Below are 23,469 nucleotides of genomic sequence, written 5' to 3'. Positions count from 1 at the left end.
AAGTGATTTCAGGAGCCATTTTTAGAATTATTTCTAAAGCCCTTTACAGTATGTCCTATCTTTTTAAAAATGAAATTAGTCATCTAATAGTCACTAATTAAAATAGTATTTTAGCTTAAATTAAATAACTGAAACATTTATCGAAAAGAATAATGCTTTCATAATTGTTCCTTTCCAAGGCATATAACTGTTGTACTGAGTAGTATGAAAATACATATACTACCATATCCCAGAAAATGTATAAAATTATAGACTAATAGTACAAAAGTTTTTTGCAGTTTAAATGCCATTGATTTTACAGTATGTCACATTTTATGAGATGGGTGGCTATATAAATCTAATAAATAAAGTAACCATGAAAGTCAGTTTGGTATAATGGATAAGGCCCCAGGCTAGAAACCATGACTGTATTACCACCTTAGGAACAAAGCCAGCTGGGTGACCTTAGACCAGCCATTCTCTCTCAGCCCTCAGAAACAGGCAATGGCAAATCACTTCTGAAATCTTGCCAAGACAATTGCAGACTAATTGAGGAGTCAACCTTGTCTCAGAAACACACATACAACAAAAGTAATAATTCTTCACATTATAAATAATTCTTATTTATGGTTGAGATCAACGTCTGGTAGTAGAGGTAGTCCTCATTTAGCAACTGTTCAAAGTTGCAACAGCTGTCCCCAAAAGCTACTAATGACTTGGTCCAGATTTCCAATGGTGGCAGCCACCCCATGGTCACATGATCACATTTTGAGTGCTTGGCAACCAATCAGCCTTTTCAGCCAGTTTCAGGAAAAAACAAAAAACACCCATAGTAATCCAATGACTCACTTAACAACCATGGTGTTCGCTTTAATGACCACCACAAAAAGGGTTGTAAAATTGGATTAGTCCTGTGGGTGACTCGACTTACGATGGAAATTTTTCCATTATGGTCATAAATCAAGACTACCTGTATTACTGTGCTTTCAGATTAACAGATCCTAAGACAAAATGACTCGTGACTGAAAAAACAAAGGCTCATCTTCACCTTTTAATATGAGTCTATTAAGATAAAATAAGAGAATGGATGAAGGAACCCTATGGAAAGCTTTATCTTGGAATAGAATTTCCAAGAATAATTTAATCCCCAAATAAAACATCCATGTGGGGAAAGCATTTCATCTGTTTTCCTTGGCTTTTTTTTTCCTTCTTGAATGTAGGAAGATTGTAGTGCAGGTAGTCCTTGATGTATGACCACAATTGAGCCCAATATTTTTGTTGCTAAGTGAGACAAGTGAGTTTTGTCCCATTTTATGACTCTCTTGTTAAGTAAATTACTGCAGTCATTAAGTTAGTAACCTGGTTGTTAAGTGAATCTGGCTTCCCCATTGGCTTTGCTTGTCAGAAGGTCGCAAAAGCTGATCACATGACCCCAGGACACTGCAACCGTCATACATGCGAAAAGTTGTCAAGCATCCAAATGTCAATCACGTGCCCATGAGGATGCAGCAACGGTCATAAGTGTGAAAAATTACCATTGTAACTTCGAACAATCACTAAGTGAACTCTTATAAATTGAGGACTACCTGTATATACATTAATGCAGAGGTCTTCAAACTTGGCAGCTTTAAGACTTGTGGACTTCAACTCCGAGAATTCTGAAAGTTGAAGTCCACAAGTCTTAAAGCTGCCAAGTTTGAAGACCTCTGCATTAATGGAACCCTTCTACTAACCACAATGATATCTTTTATCCTTATTCCTTCAACTGCTAAGTGTGAACTTAAGTTCTTGCAGGTTAAAAAAATGCAATATTACAAAAATATTAGTGTCACTAAAATAATATTTCCCTGAAAAAGATTGGGAAAATGAGAATTGTAACACAAGAAACAGTAGCAGCTTCCTCAATATACCTTAGAAAATGAGACATAGCAGTCTGTTCAATGTCATGACTATGTTAAGATTCAGAAAAGTATTTTTTGACTTTTGATTATCAATGGGAAAACTTTAGATCTTATTAGTCATATTATTCAGAGATCTATCTGCATCTAGGAGCATGCATAATGTTTTCATCCTTGCATCAGTGATACCCTCCCTGACCTACACAGCTCATGAATGACACCACTGATCTGCATTAAGGCATGACATGAATAATGGAATGTAATAAAAAATCAGATGCTTTGTCCTCATATTCCATCTTAATATGCAGCTAATTCAAATATTTTATATCTCATATCATTCAGGACTGCTCATATTTTTTTCTTCCATTCAATTGTATGAAGCCATAAATTTTGGTTATTCACCATATTGTTTATTTTGAAAGCATATATTATTGGACTGACACATTTCCTGTATGTGAACGTCATTTCATGTCCTGTACATGAAGTGTATAGGACATATTTTCATGACTGAAACAGCATATGAGCCTGAGAAATAAACAAATAAAAAATGTAATGTGTGTGATTTAGCCTACTGTGGTTAGGAATCTAGCCACTGGATTTAGTATCATGGTTTATGACTCAGTGTGTTGTGTCTGTTGTGGTTTATTCAATAAACGATGTTTCAGGGTGAACTTGGTTTCTGCCTATTAACTGTGAGAGTAGGTTGGTGAAGAGCCTTGGTGGTCAGCAGACTAAAGTGCTGTTAAATAGCACCAGCTGCCTGCAATTACTGCAAATTCAAATCTCACCAGGCTCAAGGTTGACTCAGCCTTCCATCCTTTCGAGGTAGGTAAAATGAGAACCTGGATTGTGGGGGCAATAACCTGACTGTATAAAAAAGAACACCACTGGGGGGGAGTGAAAGCCCTACTAAGCAGGTATATAAAAAAGTATGAAGGCTATTGCTTAACGCATTGTAAGCCGCCCTGAGTCTCCGGAGAAGGGCGGCATATAAATTGAACCAATAAATAAATTGAATTACATTTCAGCTCTTCTCCATGTACAAACTTGTCTCAAAACAATAAACTCAATTATTAGGAAAACAAATTTATTTCTCACATAAAAGTCTTCTATGGGTAATGAATATTATCCAATAGGGTAAATTCAATTATGCTCATGTACACTCCTTTCTTCAAAAGAATATTATCAGGAAAAAAGTGCCTTTCTTCCATTATACAGACTGATTGGTTTTTAATAACTGTTCAACATAATTAGCGTAGTAGTTCATAAACAATCCATTGCATTATTTGTAATGAATAGAGTAGTGGGGCTCTGCTATTCTATTCATAATACACCATATAGCAATGTCACTTACAGATTAAAAGAGATTCAGGAATTTGGGAATGGTTTTCACCTAGGACCAAGTAAATAGCAATAGCACTTCGACTTATATACCGCTTCACAGTGCTTTAGAGCCCTCTCTAAGCCGTTTAGAGTCAGCATATTGCCCCCAACAATCTGGATCCTCAGTAAAGCTAAAGAAGAAATTCTAGACAAACCTTCCTAAAGAGAAAGTTCCAAAGTTAGAATGCCACCATTACAAAGATTATGTCTCCATTCATTACCTGCTTTATTTCAAAGGAGCTGTTTCACTGCTAATGACTTAAAGTATCTTCAAAGCATCACCCAAGAATATTGTTGAAGTATTATTTTATTTAGTTGTTGAATTTATTTGCCACCTATCTCACCATGGGGCTATTATTGCAGCTTACAATAATAAAAAGAAGAAAATGAAATTAGTGTAAACAGAAGTAAAATAATAGAACCTACAAAATAAGCAATGAAAAAGGAACACAATGAGAATATATCAATATAACCAAAAAGATAGATGGGTAGAGAGCAGAGAGCAAGCTGGTAGGGATGGGAATGTGGAGTCTGTCATCAATTCAGCAGCCACCTCCACTCTGAAAGTTTCCCATTTGGACTCCAGGCTAACCGGCAGAGTAGGTATTCAGACACTTGCAGAAAGATGGAGGGTGAGGATAGATCTTAGAGCAGGTGTGTCAAACTCAAGGCTCGGGGGCCAGATCCAACCTGCGGGGTGCTTAGATATGGCCCCCAGTGCCTTAGCCAGCAAAAATGGAGCTCAGGAGGGCTGCACACAGCCCTCCTGACCTCAATTTTTGCTGCCGGAGGCCATCACAGCCTAAAATAGAGCTTGCGAAAGCCGCTGGTGGCACTCCCAAGCTCCGTTTTCACTGGCAGAGGGTTGCAGGAGACTGTCGCAGCCGAAAATGGAGCTCAGGAGGCCATTTTCGCTGGCAAAGCACTCAGGCCATCACACGTGTGATGTCGAGCTGGCCATGCCATCCCTGGCCCCACAAGGTAAAACACAAACCTGATGCAGCCCTCAATGAAATTGAGTTTGACACCCCTGCCTTAGAGGATAAGATATTCCAAAGGGTAGGCACTGCAGCAGAGAAGGTTCTTCTTCTGGATCCCAATAGAGTTCTTTGACTGACAGGATCTGAAGTAGATCCTTTCTGGCAACATAAATAGGGTGGACCTGTCCTAGCGGGACAAGGCAGTTCGTCCTATTTTGGCTCAAGGATGGTTGGGTAACTGTAGAAGATACTGTAAGCTGAGCAGTTTTAAAACTGGAGCAAGAAACATTGATAACCTGTGCTATGCTAATTTTGTTATCCTAATAGCAAAAATGCAAAGGATCTGCAAACTGTACTAAGAGAAATTAAGGAGCACAGAGAAAAAAAGAGGCTACAATTACATATAAAAAAGGCCAATTAATGAGAACAGGTAGAGCAACCAGCCTTAGAATTGGCAATAAAAAAATCAAAGTGATGGATAGCTTCTGCCTTTTAGGATCAACCCTCAAAAGAGTAAAGAAACAAGCAGTCAAAAAAATACGCCACAGCCTAGCACTTGATAGAGAAGCCATGAAGGCCTTGGAAAAGATATTCAACTCTATGATGTGTCTATACCCACAAATATGAGAATCATAAAAGCCATGGTATTCCCTAAATATACCATGGAACTGAAAGCTGGATTTTAAAGAAGCATTAAAAACAATAGATTACTGAACAAATCAACTCATCTCAGATGATAGGACAATAAATTTTGCTCTACGTTCGTTTAATTAGTAATAATGGCTTAAATTAACTAATATGGCAATTGCTGAATATTTGTTCTTTAATTCCTCCCGTTTATAAACTTATGTAAAGTATAAATGAAATAAATAGGGGTCTTCCTTCATACAAAACTCATTTCCAAACCATTTGCTTTTCAACCAGTTCAATTTTCCCTCGTGTAGATATCTTACAATACTCACACCAAGACTATAAGGTCTTTTGTAATCATCTTAATGTAGTTTTGTCTTTTAATGTGAAAAGCTCAAATGAGATAATTTTGCAGAAGTTGCAGTATTTGGTAAGAACATTAGGGACAAGAGTCCAGCTGTCTAACTTAATTAAGTTTCTTCTTTAGGCAAGGATTTAGGTCAAACTCTGAGAATTTCTGGCAGGATTTTAAATTGCTATAATGTTTACTTGAGTTAAAATGATGCAATATAGGCCTAACATTTAAGAATGTAGCCGAATTGCAACAGAAATGACTCCACTAGAGCACATTAAAAAACAACAACACTATCTTGCTATTAAAAATGTCAAGGTTAACTATAAAATACAAAAGTTATAATTATATAATTAATTTTTCTTTAATTATTGTATATAAAATATTTTTATGTATATAATTTATTTAATTGTATAATTTAATATAAAATTTGATAAAAATTCCTCAAATAAAAATTCAATAATACAGCATTTTCCAGATTAAACTTGCTTTAGCGCCAGCTCCAGAAAGCTGTCTGAAGAAACAATGTCATTGTTTGCCAATGGAAGGACAAGTGAATTACAGTTAGCTGTTCTTCCTTGGCAGGGAGTTCCAGCACTGGGAAATAACCTCTAGAATCTCCTTCAGGGTCACTAATTTAACATTATCCAGCTCATCACAGTAGCAACTACAAGTTATTATACACTGTCTCCTTGGTCTTTTCTATGGGAAATAGCTAGAGGAATTTCAGTCTAGTTTCAACCTGAATGCTAGCCATAGAGCAACTGCATCTAATTTACATGTTTGATATCTCAGGAGGCTCAAAGCCTAGTGGGCACAAAGGGTAGATTTCCAGTGTTTCATTGTTACTGTAAAGGAAACTTGAAAGATTTGATTAATTTTATTTTTTTTCAAAAATTCAAGATTATCAATATTTTTTAGACCAGCTGTTTGTTTCTCCTATATCCAAAGGGCCAATTCTTGGAAATGCAAACACAGTTTCAGTAGTATCTAGTCTCTGCTCTTCTCATCCAATAAAACAAAGTCCTAATCTCATTAATATCTGTCATCAGCCTACATAAAGTAGTTTATCTTGCTAATATTGCTAAACTACAATTCCCAGCAGTCTCGGACAATGATAAAGGATGAAACAAACATATTATCAGCCTGTATGAGACAGGCTGATAACATGTTGATGAAATTAAGATTTTATTTTACTGTGTGTGTGTGTGTGTACACACACACACACACACACACACACACACACACACATACGTACATACACATATTTAGGTATTTATTTCAATTTTATTTTATCCTCAGCAGAAGCAAACACTTGCTAAAAAAACTATGTCATTTTTTATAGCTGCAGAGCTTCTCAATATAGTGCCATCCAGTTATACTAGCGTAAAACTCCACTATTTTCATCCAGCACCAGCAGTGTGTTTCCTTTATTATCTTTATCAGAGACTCTAGAAAATAACAAATATTATGTGTTCTGTGAAGTAGATTTTTACGCAAATATACTGCCTGGGGTGGATAAAAAATAATTCAGAAAAGGTGAACTGAACTTTTCCACATCTGAAAGAAATCCTTAATCTTCTCCAAATTAAAGAAGCAAATGAGATTACTCACTAATGATAAAAAAGAACACCTGTTCATAATTAATATGCAGAAGCAATCATATTCGCAAAGTATAATCCTGTATATGTTTACTCAGAAGGAAATCCCATTGCTTTCAATGTGGGATTGAGGCCTATTCATAAACAAAAGTAACACAAAAGGAAATAAAAATATACATAAAAGATTATGTTCAGAAATATAGAGGTTTTCTAGTATTATGTTTGTTTCCAAATCTTGTGAACGTACTATAATAAATGGAAAAATAATGTATCAAAGCCTTGTCTAGAACCAATAACTAAAACCAAACTATTCTTAATCAAGAATTTGTATTTTTTTATGGCAGACTTTTCACCAAAGGTTCTGAAGCCCATAGCTCCTTGTATAAAGTAAATACATCAAGTGGGAAGAATAAAGCACCATTATAATCATGGATACTGATCCCATGGATAGTGGAAATCAGCGCTAAGAATTTACAGGCCCCAACTATAAGTAAATATTTAGTCTTGTTTGTGTTCTCTTGTCTTTAATCTAGGTAGAATTGTTAAAAAGTAAAACATGAGTCAGCAACTTTTGCAGCACTCTTTGTTAGATCAAATGTTAGTAGAAAAGAAGACAAAAAGGGCAGGGCAAGAATTCTTAGCATGAGAACCATGTAACTTTGGAGTTTAAAATAGAGACTGCAGAGATTATTAGGCCTCTGTGGCAACTGGGATTTGTTTATATCACTTTGTAATCATTTTGTACAATCGTTTCATATTTATTTATTTATTTATTTATTTATTTATTTATTTATTTATTTATTTATTTATTTATTTATTTATTTATTTATTTATTTATTTATTTATTTAATTTGATTTATATGCCGCCCTTCTCCGGAGACTCAGGGCGGCTTACAATGCGCTAAGCAATAGCCTTCATCCTTTTGTATATTTATACAAAGTCAGCTTATTGCCCCAACTGGGTCCTCAAACCACAAAAAAAAAAAAAAAAAAAAGTGCAGAAATATTAATAAAGAAAAACATATAGCAAAGAAAAATGAAATATATAAAGAAGTAACTTAGTTACAACAAGTATAATTTTAACATCACTTTTTTAAAAACACAACAAACTTTTCACCCCATATCTCATTTATTATCTATACACATATCCTTAAAATCTTTCAGTCTGGTAAGCAAAAGTCCATTAACGGTTACCAGGAATACGGGTAATCCTCCAATTATGATCAGGGCCCAGAAACTCAGGCCATGATTAACCGAATGAAGCAGTTAAGTGAGATGCCATGTAACCACTTCACTCAATGACTACAATCCTGGTTCTCCCAGTTGCAGTCATTAAGCAACTGCATAGGTTGTTGAGTAGAGCATGGTGGAGAGGGCCCAGGTCTCCTGGGTATGGTGGGACAGGGAGACAGCATGAACTTCCCACCCTATCCAGGAGAATGGATCCTTCCCCCCTCTCTTCAGGGAGAATAATACGAATCATAGTGTTGATTAATGTTTTTGCCATATTTGAGGTCTACTCCTCCAGTGTACTGAGGGATTTCCTTCAGGGGAATCCCCTGGTCCATTGAAGGAATAAACCTCTAATCTGGTGAAAACATTACACTCAATAACTGTGGCATTTGCTAGTGTTTTCTCTTTTGGTGCAGAAAAGGCTAGCAAATACCAGATTAGGAAAGGCTCAGAGTGTTACCATTTGCTAGCATTTTGTTAGATTTGAGGTCCATTCCCTCCCTGTATAGAGAGAAAGGGAAGTCCCTATGTGCATCCAGTAAACAGACTTCAAATTCAATATCCCCTCTGCTTGCTCTTTCTGGGGACTTGACATTCTGGGGAAACCAGCAGAGAAGACTGCAAAGGGTGTTCACATGATCGCAGGGCCCTTGGGAACTGGTTGTAAATGCAAGCAGGTTGCCAAGCACCCAAAAAGTGATCATCTGACCAAGGGGGGCTGGTATGTTTTAAGACAGCTGGAAGTGCTTTATGGGCCATAAAGTAACCATTTGGAGGATGTTGTGACTGCAGTTGTCAAACAACTAGTCATTAAATCAGGGACTGCCTGTAACAACATATCTATTTTGATTTTGATCAAGTAAACCCACTTTACATTCATTCCTTTTACTTTTAACAATCCTAATCATTAATCTGTTCAAATAATATCCTAGAGCTTGTTTTATTTTTTTTTCTTTGTCCCTTCTCACAAAATCCTTCAGAACTTTCACGTGTCTTTTTTGTAATCCAATATAAGAAAGTTACTCAAGTCACTGTTTTGATTTGCTGTTTGATATTTCTTTTAATTATTAAGACATCAGCTGGCCTTATTTGTATATCTAATGTAACATCTTTTTACATTTAATTCTTGTAGCTTGCCATTTTTAAATGCAGTTTCAGATTAGACTCAGTCTAGTCTGGTGAAAGTTATTCCTTTTTCTTACCCGAACTAAATACAAGCTATATATAACAACAGATACTTTTAAGATTAACCTCTGGACCCATTACTCACAAGAATCTTCCAATACATCCAATGTTAAAGTATTTTGCTCCATTCTGTGCTAGTAAGTGAAATTTAAGTGATCTTTTCCTTTAATTGTAATATTTAGTTCCTTCTGATACCCTCTAGTATCTAATATTCAAATTCCCATCCTACCACTTTCTAAGAATAAAAAATACCACTTTCCCATGGGAAGGATTTTAATAATTCAAAATGTTATCTCAAATCTATCTGGATCCTTAATACATTCATAAATTTCTAAAATCAATATCATAATCTCCCCTTTGCTGTTTATTAAAAGAAAGAGTGAGTGGGTTGGTCCTTAAACCCATCTTTAAAACTTCTTTTGCTAAGTATTATGAATCCTCACCAGAAGTCTGTATATCATTTCGTAGTCTTGACAGACGCTTGTAAAAGCTGAAAATGAGATTTCTAGTACTCAAGTGGAAACATCAAAAGACATATTTGTACTGGCAGAGAAGTCTTTTTCAGATATTGAAAGTACTAATCAAGGATGTGGAAAAGCTTTGGAACAGGACAAAGCAAAGCAACATGGATATTAGTTGTTTTAACTTCAAAAAACAGCTCTAGAGAACTGCTGCATTTGAGGTTTCACTGAAATACTGTCCCTCCTCAAGAATCTACATCCTTATATAGTGAGTTATGAAGTAAGTTTATGGTATATATGGAATAGTGGCATATACACAATATTACAGTCTAAATTTTAAGATAATTGAATAAGAGTGTTGATTAAACTACACAGAATAAACAATATTGTTAGAAGATGGCTACATAGTTGTTCACAAAATACATTCAGCAGCATTCACTGATTTGTGGCTGTATATGGCGCCATTTTACACCCAATAAAACACAGCTGTTTGAGGTTTCAAGCTTAATTTATCATATAAATGGCTGTCCTCTTAGAACATCATCAACTCAGTGCTATACTTAGGTTTGTTGCATATCACAGCAAGATAAGAGCCATTTTGATTCCATGCAACACAATAACTGAAACGTCAGTTAAAGAGCCCTATTTGAAAGTATTTAAATTGCACTGTACATTTTTGTTAAATAAAGATATTCAGCATATCTTTATATTAAAGTAGGCAAATATTCTTAGCAAACGTTGTCTTCTAAAACTTAGTATCTGCAAAATGGTATTGTGTTTAATAGTGAAGTTAATGATTACAAATTTAAATATGTATAAAGTAGGGCATTTTATCTTCAGAGGTTTTTGGAATGAGAGGAACCTGACATTTTAAAAACAACTATTTTCAAATAACAAATCTGTTTGTTAAAATAGGGAAAAACAAACAAACAAGTCTGGCTCAGCAGACTGATAGCATTGTGATTATCACCAGCTGTTTGCAATTACTTTAAGTTTGAATCTCACCAAGCTCAAGGTTGACTCAGCCTTCCATCCTTTCCAAGGTAGGTAAATTGAGGACCCAGTTTGTGGGGGAAATAAGCTGATTTTGTATAAATATACAAAAGTATGAAGGCTATTGCTTAACGCATTGTAAGCTGCCCTGAGTTTTCGAAGAAGGGCGGCATATATATATATAAAAAAGTAAAACATAATAAAAACATCAATGATGAAAAAGCATAAAAACTCAAATTATTGGTTGCTGTAATAAAATCAGTTTAAAACGTTTGGAGAATAACATATCTTAATCCGGTAGTTCGAACATTAAAGAGTGAAAGTGGCAGAAAACCCTTTTCAGAAATGTATTCTATAAGTTAAGTATTACAGAAGGGATTTTTCTGGTCTTTGTCCTCATTTCTGAAACTAGAGCAATGAATTTGTGACTGGTTCTAGATCTGTTTCTTGAGAAGTCAACAGATCAGATATCTTTCATGTACCCAGTACATTTTTTAAATGTTAAATCCTACATTACCTGTAAACCAACAGGGGAGACCTTGGTAATTTTCCTATCCTATCCTATCCTTCCCAACCCAAACCATTTCTAAGTTTTAGACACAGCATAGCATGGTTCAAGTATGGAATTCTGGTAGTCAAAATAACTATATAGTATGCCACCAGGTACATCAGGAACTGCTTTACAAAAAAAAAAAAATCTGCTCATTCAGTCCAAATATCGTATTAAGAGATCCACATAAGATCATGTAAAAGACAAGGGGAGAAGGCCAGGTGTCAGGCATTGTCAGTGACAGCCTACTTTCTGAAATCCCTTGCCAGGGAATGATTAAGACTATTTTTAAAAAACAGGATAAACTGATTTTATGAAAACAGCACAATCAGGAGCATCGCAGTCCTTGAAATCAGAAGCCAAAAGTGCGCATTCATCATGTGTAGAAGATATATGAGCCAGTAAAAGTGTTATATTTTCTGTATGTGTAACACACGTGGGGTAATCAGTTCAGGTAGACTGGATATAAATCAGGCATTGTTTGGTTTGCTCTTGACTTGCTTCATTACACAGAATATTGGCAAGGACCTTGATTTGGAAGGGCAAAACAGTACTGGCATCATCAAGGGGAAAAATGTCCACCCCACTGACTGTTCACATAGCAGAAAAGAAAATCATTTGAGCTTGACATTTAATCAGAATAATAAAGATTTATTCCATCCTATGCCCGCACATTAACAATCCACCAACAGGTTAATGACTACCATAACAGAATCAGCAATTTTTTTATTTCAACCAAGTTATTTTTCCCCTCCAAAAGTGAATCATGCATCCATCTACAGAGGTTTGTGTAATCAAAATCATGGTTTAATACAAGCATATTTAAGCACAAGCATATAAGGCACATAGCACCCACATCTATACACAAGATAAATAGATCTGTAAGAAACTGGGTCTACTGTGCATTAGGAAATTCCAACAATAGAATCATTAAACTAAAGCAGGGGTGTCAAACTCGCAGCCCATGGGCCGGATGCATCATGCGCTGGCCATGCCCATCCCCAGTTTAGTGAAGGGGGAAAAGTCAGGATACATCACGTGACGACAACACGACACCGCAAGTTTGACACCTCTGAACTAGGGGTGGGTTCTACTTATTTTTACTACCGGTTCTCAGCGGGGCCGCACACGTGCACTCGCTTCACTCTTGTGCACGCTCTTCTGCACATGCGCAGAAGCATTTTGATGACGTCAAGGTCGGTGGGCGGAGCCTCCCGTCGGTTTTACTACAGGTTCTATAGAACCGGTGCGAACCGGGGGCAACCCACCACTGCTCTGAACTAAAGCAACATCTAACCCTGTATATCAGATCCAAAAAAGCAGGCAGGCAAAGCATGTCCATTGAATTGTTTCCCCCCCACCTTCTGTCAGCAGCTTCTTATTCCTATCAGGAAGGCCTTGTATGTGAAGAATGTTCCTGGGAGTGAAATCTGCCATTTCGACAAAGAGAGACAAAGGAAAACTTGAAGGTACACTTGGATTCCATGTGTAGTTATTTGAAGCTTGTATACAATATATGCATGTCACATTGATGAGATGATTGTATTACTGGTGTTCTAGCTCACGTGCAAGGACAAGTATCTTCGAGACCGCCTTCTATCGTATAACTCCCAACGACCAGTAAGATTCCACAGTTGGTCACCTCCGGGTCCCGTCAGCTAAACAATGCCGGCTGGCAGGCCCACGGGGGAGGGCCTTCTCTGTGGCTGCCCCAGCTCTCTGGAACCAGTTACTTCCTGAGGTCTGGACCATCCCCACCCTATTGGCCTTCCGAAAAGCGGTGAAGACCTGGCTTTTCTGGCAGGCCTGGGGCCGCTGATCTTGCTCTTGCGATCTGGTGAGATCCGGCCATGAATGGTGTGAATGAGTTTTAATGTTTTTAATGTTTATAATTTTTAAATGTTTTTTATAATGATTTTAAATGCATTGTGAGCCGCCCTGAGTCTTCAGAGAGGGGCGGCATACAAATTGAATTAATAATAATAATAATAATAATAATAATAATAATAATAATAAGAAGAAGAAGAAGAAGAAGAAGAAGAAGAAGAAGAAGAAGTAGTTCCGCACTGTACTTGAAATGATTGCCTGTTCACAATATGGTTTAAGGGGAGGGGTTAATTGTGGTGGAGATTGTGCACTGCTTCCCATAGCCTGAATCCTATTTGGAAATATATTACTTGAAAAGAGCTTGGATGCTATCCCATTCCTAATGCTCTAGAAAAAAAATATTTTAAGGAAAGAAGTTTTGGTTTATCATATAGATATATTGCTGTAGAGTATTGATCAACACTGTTCCAATTTTCTTTCTTAAACTACAAATTTGTATAGATTTCTATAGAACTGGACTTTGCCAGAGAAATGGAAAACTGGAAATATGATAGAGTTGTAATTACTGAGAACACAGAAACAGCATTTGGACACTGCAGTATATTAATATTTTTTTTGGATCTCCAACCTTTTTGGACCGATGCCTCAAAAGGAATTTTGAGAATACTTTTGGTGACCAAACTGACACAATAGAATAAGTATTAGAATTTTGAAAGGCACTACTGAATAATAATTTGAATATGCCAATTATTTCTGGTTGAGAATAACAAAGTAAACAGTATATCTGCTTTTTCATTATTCAAATTCAATTCTATGAACACTATTCTGAAGTTAGTTATTTTTAAAAAAAGTAAATAAGAAAAAAAAAAGAAAAAAGGTACTAATTTTCCAATAATGGGTTTCTCTGTAACATACTTACTTTTCCCTATACAGTTAGAAGTAAATGTTTCCAGTTATTCCATTGCAGTATTATTTGAGACAACATTTCTCAGGTGATTTTTTAACTGCAAGCATTTATTTACCAGAAGTTTAATTATAAATACCGAAACAAACAATTTTTCAGATATAGTAAGTTGGCATCATACATGACCTTAAAGAATTTCCAATGATTAGCATGCAAATTAGAGCATAAACTCATTGAAATTAAACAGATCCCACTGATTTCAGTAGAATTCTATATTTAGAATTCCTGTTAAAATTAACAGGAGTGAAGTCTTTAATTTTGGCTGGATAGTATCTTTATGTTTTTACTCTTTTCAAAATATAATAAGAAAGCCAAGACACCTTTCTGTAAGCATTCCCATCTTAGCATTCATACCTTATCTTCACTTAGATTTTACAGGAAGGGTGTCTAACTCATGTCATCATGGCGGCATCATGTGACTAATCGGAACTTTCCCCACCCCTTTGCTAAATAGGGAGTGGGCGTGGTCAGCACATGATGCATCCGGCCCATGGGCCAGGAGTTTGACAACCCTGTTCTACAGCATTGTTTTTAATCATTCTTTTTCTGTGTTCTATTATCAGTACAAGTAACATTTAGTATAAAACTAAAAATTGGTTAGATCCTCTCCTCAGGAGTCCAAGGCCACCTACAGAGCATTCCTCCCTATGGATTCTACAAGACGGTCAAAGCTTTTTGATCGTGTTTTAGTGAAAGACATTAAAAGCTGTTTTATATAAAAGGGAATTTTCCCCTTCTTTCCTCCTTTTCTGACTTATTGCTGAAGGACAATGGTTTTTACCCATCCCTTGTATCTTCTTTTTAAAACATCCCTCTTGTATAAATAATTTATAATAAAGGCAGAATTTACAGCCCAGTATTTTGAAGATGGGGAAGCTGCTCTAACCAGACTGAATAACTATGTAGAAAATTACTATGAATGTAAGAGCTTCCAGATGTCTTTTTAAAAATATTAGATAATTCATGAAGGCAAAATATAATACTAAATCCTGAGTCCAAGGGTAGAATCCAAATATATCCAAAGGTCACTTCTGGGAGGAGGGCAACAAATAAAGTTTGTTGGTTTGTACATTTCCTGGTAACATTTTAGTCACAATGGGAAGCAGGAGGCAATATACACTGAATGCTAAAAGGCTCTTTTTAGGTTTTTGGTTTGATTCTTCCTTCTGTGACAGATATTTTTACTTCCATAATGTAAGGGGAAAAAATCCTATATTTTCAGAACTTTTCAGGCATGCAGTCCCACTAATCATGTCTGAAATATTTATTTCCTGGTTAAGCTGCTATGTTATATACATGTATTATAAAAATAGTTCCCTCTTGACAGAGATCCGTTGGGACTATAAATATCTTTAGTGACCTATTTTCATACCAAACAATTATTCTATGAAAGTTAAAAGGAAAGGGGGGTGATTGAATTGGAGCCTGGGATCCACCAATAAAGGTTTCCATACGACAGTGTACATTGATGCAAATATTAACAAAAGCACATAGAAGAGATGTATGACATTATAACAGTACATATATGACTTTACTAACAGTTGATTTTAGCGGATGGAGAGATTGTAAGAGTAAATATTTGCATCTATGAACTTACGGACGATAAAATAATAAAATGTGTTTTCCAAAAGGTTAGTTTAATGTAATTATTAATTGAAGCATACTGCTTGAAAGGGTGAGCAGTTTTAACTTCTATAATCAAATTTGCATTAAATTCATTGCATATCATATTATGCCTAGAAGTGTTTATCCTAATGAAGCTTATTGGTCTGTAAGCCTCAAGGATGTCTTGTCAAACAATTCCACCTATGTATACTTTCATCATGTGACTCAGGCTCATGCAGCAATATATTGTTTTCTATGGAGGCATAAAGAAGATTCATATTCATAGCTTTATAAATAGCAAGTATTGTTTCCACTGTTACCTCTTCGATGGAAAATTCAACAGACAAAAACTTTCAAAGCTGCCTAGCATCTGCATCGCCTGAAAAAAATTAGCAGATATATCTTATTACAAAAGCCCATTTGTCCCACTGATAATTAAAAGTCCATCTTTGGAGCAGTTAAGGAAATTACAGTCACTTCATTCTCATGACTGTACCAGTGGAAATGTGAATTGACTCATTTCTAATGAGCTGAATGATAAGGATTTAAGGGACACTTCAGGAAAAAATGTTTTGACACTAGATATCTTGAAATGTTCTAATTTTTTTAAACTCTAAAATATGTCTGAATGTAACAAGATATACACACATAAAAGCATGCACTATTTGCTCTGCTGACAAATATAAAATTATTCCCCAGGCTAGTATTCCCTAACTGGTATTAAAATTGCAACTATATTAAAGGTAGTTAAGTGCACCCATAAATTTGCATATTCAATGGAATATGGTGTACCACATATCTGAAAGACATCCAGTCAGGAAATTTTACCACCCATCTTCCTTATGGGATACAATTTTTTTTATTTTTACTATTATAATAGCAAATACGTCTTTTCTGGAACTGAACTCTTCAAAAAACCATATATACTCACTCAAGAAATATTACTTCAACTGGGCCAAGACAATGGCTCAGTTCAAAATTATTTCTGTTCTGCAATTTTCGCTGTAATCTGAAAGCCAGAATCCCCTCGTGTTCAAATTGTTTCCTGAACTGCTATTCTAACAAAAGAAACTACTACATGGTATATCAGCACTTCAAAAAGAGCTTTTGAAGGCATAAATGAAATAGTATGAATTTGAGAAGCAGTTCTTTAAATAACTTCCCAACAGCACTAATATCCCAGCTGTAACTGTCAAATTCTTCCATTAAACAATATAATGACATTCAGCCCTGTCAAGATTGTCTCACACAGCCAATGCTTGTAAAGCATTCTGTATGCAGCATTTCCTTTAATGTAGGACAGAAATGTGAGGTGAAATTGTTTCTGGCTGTAGCTGCCCCGCCCACTGCCTCGCCTCATCCTGCGGGATGAGCCTCCCGCTCATTGCCCCACCCACTAGAGACCCTTGTAAGCACATTACAATTATTACAAATTATTAAACTATTTTTAAAATCTCAATGATTATTTTATAAAAACAATTTAATTAAAAATCAAAGGACACAATGCAGATAAATTCATGGAAGCAAACATTACTGGTGATGTGGTATATCTACCTACATTCACCTATGTAAAAAGTCAATGGCTGCGTTCCCATATCTTCAATCAAATACTGTACGCAAGAGTTAGTATGTTAGTGAACAGCTAAGGCCAGTCAAGAGCTAGATGGTCTTCTTGCTAAAATTACCACTTCCAGAGAACTGATTCACTGGTGTGTGTGCCTCAGGTTTGTAGAATGAAAATAACAATCATTGAGAAGAGAATCAAACCCTCTTCCCACCACTTAAATCTAATGACACAAATTTGAGCTGAGATTTACTTCTGATAGGAATCAGTTTTCTTGGCAACAGGACAGTAGTAGTTTTTACTCTTCTGAAGCTTGGGTGTTGGTATCTTTTTTAGTTTCAGTTACATGGTGCTGAGAGGTAGTCCTCAACTTATGACCACAACTGTGACAACTTCCATTGCTAAGCAATGCAGTCATTAAGTCATTGTGTGACCACTCCGATTTTAGGAGTCTTTTTGCTGTGGTCATTAAATGAATCATAGAGTTATTATATGAATCTGGCTTTCCCCCCTTGACTTTGTTGTCTGAAACCAGCTGGGAAAGTCACAAATAGGGATCAACTGACCCTGGCATGTTGCTATGGTCCTAAGTTAGCCACCTTTGGAGATTTACTTCAGAGGAGTGTGTGTAGAATGATATAAGAAGCATCTTGGCATTGTGATACAAACCTAACCCCTTTGTACATGTATTGTAATATCATATGAACAAACAAAAGGGGTGGAGAATCAACAGCATAACACTACACAGTTGATTTCATCATTCTAATGAAAACAGCCAGTTCTTGGGGATGCCCATTCCAACAACTTTCCTTTTCTTTTAGCCAGACTTACTCTTATTCTTTGAGACCAGATAACAGGAAAAAAATTCAGGGAAGGGGTTGAGAAATCAGTAGGGCCACCTGCAGTTGCACCTCTATTATGGTGTCATTTTTGTTTTTAAATTTTGGTGTGCATGTACTATAACAGAAGTTATAATGCAGTATAATGCCTTAGCCTTTTTCCTCTTGGAATTCAGTGTAAGCAATGAACATATTTTAAGTGGAATTAGCACCTCTTTACATTTGTTCAGGTAATACATAACCCTTATAGTAGATATAACTATGGGCAAATTAAAATATAATAAAAAGCTAGGGAATTTCATAAATTAAGTATTTATCCTCTGCAATCGCAGAATACAGCCAGTTGCTAACATAAGGATAATAGGACCATTTATAAAATAACTTTATTAAATAGTAAGCAATTAAAAGTATTATTTTATGAATTGTCAGTCACGCAGAGTCAATATGCTGAAATAGGCAGCTTTATGGTTCAAATGAAATTAATTCTACTAAGTTTATTCTAGAGTTACATGTATTATTATACCTCATTAGTTAACAGTATCTTTTAAAAACCAACACAAGTGTATTCAACAATTGGTATAATTCTTACAATGGCATCATGTGATAAGTTTACTGTAAAGAACAGCTCACTGTAACATAGTTACTTAGGTAGCATAAAACAAGGATGTGCAATTGAAAATAAGAAAACCACAGACTTCTAAGCAGAGGTTTCAAACTCTGTTTATGTCAGACTAAACTGAAGTTCCCAAAACTCCCAACCAGCAACATTGAGAATTCTGGGAACTGAAGTTCCCATTATTCATGTAGAAGGTGCCCAGAAAGAAGAAGTTATCTTCCAAACTCGTTTCCTTTTTTGGAGGAATCAGATCCATCACAGTATTAAAGGTGGGGTGAGAGAATAAAAGAGAAGGTGTGTGCATCCTTTATTTCACCTTTATTATGTGTATTATAGATTGCAGTCTTACACACTTAAATCCATTAAACTTAACAGGATTTGTTTCTGAGTCAGCATGAATAGGACTATGCTTTTGGCATTATCCTATCTCAGAATGAATTGAATCACTTGCATGAATCACTCTTTCATTTTTAAATTTTAAAAATTCTATTTTTTTTTTTTTTACAGATGGAGGATTAAATCAAACTCAACTGCACCACAAAACCTTTAAAAAAAATTGGTTTAAATGCCCTTTAAGACTGCAGGTACCAAAAATGCAGGCACCCACAGTAGAGCATTTAGAATCCTTCACTAAGGCTAAATGTTTAAGGAAAGTGACTGAGAATAGAGTGATGGTCTCTCCTGAGGAAAGAGGACTGCAAAGCTAGGGAGGAGAGAGAAGAATCAAAAGGAAGAGGAAATGGGAGCCCCTTTCAAAGTCAGCATAAGAGTGTGAAAACCCCAGCTGAACAGGAAACTCGTCAATTATTAAAGGATTACATCATCAGAGTTATTACCATTCTTTTCCACATTCACAAGCTACAGAACATTATCTATTTCATTATCTATTTAATGTTCTCACACCTCAAGGCATCTCCATCAGGGATTATCCAGTCTTTCTCCTATTATGGGCCAAGGGAATAAGTTCCACTCCAATGCCAAAGCCCTCATTTCACAAAGCCTCTGCTCTGCAAGATCCCACAAACATTATCCCCTTTTGAACATTTTGTCATATGGCGCCATCAGTCCTAATCAGCAGCTCACAAGAGCCGGTCTCACAAATTCGCCAGCATGTCACACTAACCCGACACTTTCCGGCGGGATGGTCCAAATTACCCTTCATGCCAACACATCCTTGGGACAAATCTAGTAAAAAGAGAAACTTCTGATCTCAAAAGTCTTCCTCTCGTGGACTTCTGCCCCCCCTCCTCCCCAAATAGCACAAGTACTCTTAACCCAACAACATGAATGACACCCCACAACCATTAGAGCTGGACTACACCCTTTGTAACTCTTAGCCACGGAGGCCTCAGCCAAGCTCTGGAGGTTTAATTTTCATATATGCGTTTAAGAGAACATATATAAAATGTACGGTATTAAGTACATTTGCATCTAAAAAACCCCGACTCTTTAAAATGTAGGGGAATCCTCACCTCCCCACCCGGCCACGTTCAACGACACGAATTAACCCTTCCCGCACCGCCAAAACGCAAGCGATTTCTCTTCGCAGGGGTGGGTAAAGGCTTCCCCCGCCACTCGTGCTTTGGGCCCACGATCCCCACCCACTCCCCGTTACCCACGCACTCATCCACGTTTCGATTACCGCCGCCCACCTTTCCAATTCTCCCGCGGGGGGGGGATTTTAGGTTCCTACGTAGCCCCGAGGGGGGGGGAGGAAGGGGTGTTGTAAGAGGGAACCCCGAAGGAGAAAAAGGCACGAAGAGACAATTACGCTCGGAGGCACTTGAGGCGAAGAAGTGAGCACAAAGCAGGGCGAAGGGAAAGCAACCCAAGGCGAGCACACAAAAGCCGGCGCACGTTTCCTTCCCTTTCCCCTAAGGCGGGGCGGCGTCTGTGTGTGTCTGTGTGTGTGTGTGTGTAAAGGGGGTGTGTATGTGGGGGGAGGGGGGGCTCGCCGTTCCGGGTCTTACCTGAAACGCAGCAGGACTTGGTCTGCAGAGCCCCTTTCTCACCAACGCCCCCTCCCCTTCGTTTTCCTCCTCTCTCTCTCTCTCTCTCTCTCTGCAGGATCCTAAGGGCGGAGGCAGGAGGAGTCCCTCGTGAAAGGCTCTCCAGGTCCCTTCGCTCGCTCACTTCCCGCCAGCTCCGGAGCTCGCTATTAACGAACGCAAGGACCGAAAGACGGCGGAGGGAAGGAAACGGGTGGGCGTCCAAAGTCCCTGCCTCAGCAGCGAGGGACGCCGAGACGAAGAAGGCGGCCGCAGCTTTGTTCGGCGCGTGGGCAGCCTCGCGGTGCTCGTCCGGGGAAGATGGGTTCGGGCTCCCGTTTCCTCCCTTTTCTTTTTTTCTTTTTCCTTTCCAAATGCAAGTCTTAAGGAAAAGCCGCCTCAGTCAGTCTCCTCCCCTCCTTCCACTATCGCCGCCGCCGCCGCCGCCCCCCAGGCTCCTGACAGATGGCGCAACCGCAGCATCGCAGCTCTGGCGCTGCTCCTCGCTAGCTCGGCGCGGCTGGGAGCCTGGACTCCGCTACCCTGCCTTGCCTTGCCTCCTCACCCCTGCGTCAGTTCCCAAAGCGGGGGAAAAAGCGGCTCCGAGACAGACATCCCTAACCGACCTATGGCGAAGCGACTTTGGGGGCGGATGGAAACGCTTCCGTCCTTATTGGCAGGCGGCCCCGTACGGGAAGGCGGGCATGTAAAAAAAAAAAAAAAAGGATAGTGTGTGTGTGTGGGGGGGGGGGTCGTTTGCGCGTCACCATCAGCTGCAACAGCGGCGGTGGTAGCTTCCACGCGGTGGGCTGGGCTGCGCCTTTAGTATCTCTCGCCGCGTAAAAGAGCTTTTTTTTTTGAGGCGCCCCGTTGAACGGAAATGGAACTACTACAGAGAATAGTCTTCTCTTTCTTGACCGGCGTGCGGATTGCAAGATTGCAGTGAATCATACGTTTGGGAAGATTAAGTTTACGATTACATCCTTCGCCCCCCTCCAGCCTTCCTCTTTCGCATCCTATCGCGCGTAAAGTACAATGACTACCGGCGTTTCTAAGAAGGCAGTCTCTATAATCCACGTTCACCCGCTTCGTTGGGTTGAAGTCGGATGCTGCTTGGATTAGGTGGTTCTGCAAGCAAGTGTGGATGGTTTTTGTAGCAATTAAGTAGTGACCCTTAGGCAACTCTCATAACTGGTTTGTCAGAAAGCCGGAAAGTGGAAATTATTTTGGTGGACTAAAGTTTGTGGTCACGATAGTGAGAGCTTAATGGACCACAAATGTGAGATTACTCCCTGCCATCTCTGTGAATGCTCTTTACCTTTCCTGCTTATCTTCATTTCTTCTCATTTGGGCGCTTCTCCAAATAAATCTCCCAAATAAAGCACTGGTCTGTAATTAAGTTTTCTAAACAGGTTATATAGAGCCCAAAGAGTGTGTTGGCTGGGAAATTCTGGAAGTTGAACCCCACACATCTTTAAAAGTTGCCAAATTTGAAACACACTGCCCAGAGACCTTTCCTTCCTCCATCCCCTCCATAGAGTTGTAAAGTCTCCCCCCTCCTATTTTGTGACTTCTGGTAGCATATACCAACTAAAAAGAATTAAAAAAGCAAATTATAATCAACAAACAAGGCTGGCAATAATAACTACAGAACAGGCAGGTTTACAAATAAACTTAAGTAGGGCAAGAAGCCCCGTTTTGCCTATTCAACCTGTCATAATACTTCAGATTAGAAGACAAACCTGAAACTTTCTCATTCCTGAAACACTTCCCAAACTCGTAGAGCTATTGTCATTTTACTCATTTGACTATTGCAGAAATAACTGTATTGACCTTGCTCCCTCCATAAGGAAGTGCAGAAATCAGCTTCTAGCTAATGCCCCCATCCATCCCAATTCTCATTAATTCATGGTGAAGGAGAACAAAAAAGTATGGCCTGAGTGGACATGGGTGTCAAATCACTGTGGTACCCTGGTATAAGGCTTGAGATCAGCAAGATAAGAATCAGTAGTTATCCAATTTTCAGGTTCCTTTAAGACAGTGGCCCCCAACCTCTTGGGCGCCAGGGACTGGTTCTGTGGTGAGAGGTTTTTCTATAGACCAGAGGTGGTTTTGGATGGGGATGTGGCTTTGCTTGTTTGCATGGCCCAATTTCTGGCATGCGGTGTGGCCCAGTGCCAGTCCATAGACCAGGGGTTGGGGACCCTTGTTCTAAAACCAACAAGACACGAGCCAACAATCTGTTAATTTAGACAGCAAGAGAAAGAAACCAAGCATTTAAATTGTAGCAATCAATAATTGTAAGTTTTCATTGTTGCCTATGATGAAATAGTAAGCTAGATGAGCCACAGTTAAGAGTATGGCAGATAGAAGGAGGCACCAGTTTTCTAATTTTGGATATTGATTAATTAAGTTTAAAGATTATTCACTGGTGCTGTCAGTAGTGCCATATGATACTATGCCAGGGGTCGTATCAAAGCCAACTTGAAAGTGCCCTTAATTTTAGGAAACATGGCATATGGTGGCAGGATTTTAAGAGAATGATCAAGAAGTTGGGGCAAAGTAATCTGATTAAAAAATATAATTATGAGTGGAAAATAGAACAGAAACAGTCAAAAGAAGTGGGACCACATGAAATCCAACATAGGAGCAAGGAATGAAAGAGGCTCTGCAGTGTTAGAGGGGTAGAGGGGTAGGAGGGGTAGAAGAGCTAACTCTGGAAAGATGCAGAGCAGAATACTATAGGAGACACGTTTTGCCTAGGAGACAACATAGACCTTAACTGGGTGTGTTCTAACATTAAAACTTGTAGTTGTGAACT

The 23,469-nt window shown here is 38.0% G+C and overlaps 1 protein-coding gene across 6 annotated transcripts in view; it reads right to left on the bottom strand.

Moving 5' to 3' along the window:
- The window catches only part of FYN (FYN proto-oncogene, Src family tyrosine kinase), a 120,177-nt gene extending 98,977 nt beyond the window's left edge, over positions 1-21,200 (bottom strand). For all 6 annotated transcript variants that reach the window (XM_070932804.1, XM_070932805.1, XM_070932803.1 and 3 more), the window contains exon 1: positions 20,631-21,200. The gene's annotated coding sequence lies outside the window, so the exon portion shown is untranslated. The remainder of the gene's footprint in view (positions 1-20,630) is intronic.
- Between the last annotated feature and the right edge of the window lie 2,269 nt (positions 21,201-23,469).

Source organism: Pituophis catenifer, unplaced genomic scaffold (genome assembly GCF_029215685.1).
Source record: "Pituophis catenifer annectens isolate HBS135680 unplaced genomic scaffold, rPitCat1.0.hap2 SCAF_1, whole genome shotgun sequence".
In the NCBI taxonomy this organism is placed as follows: Eukaryota; Metazoa; Chordata; class Lepidosauria; order Squamata; family Colubridae; genus Pituophis; species Pituophis catenifer.
The sequence above is the reverse complement of the archived record's forward strand: the minus strand, read 5'-3'. Positions and strand labels throughout refer to the sequence as shown.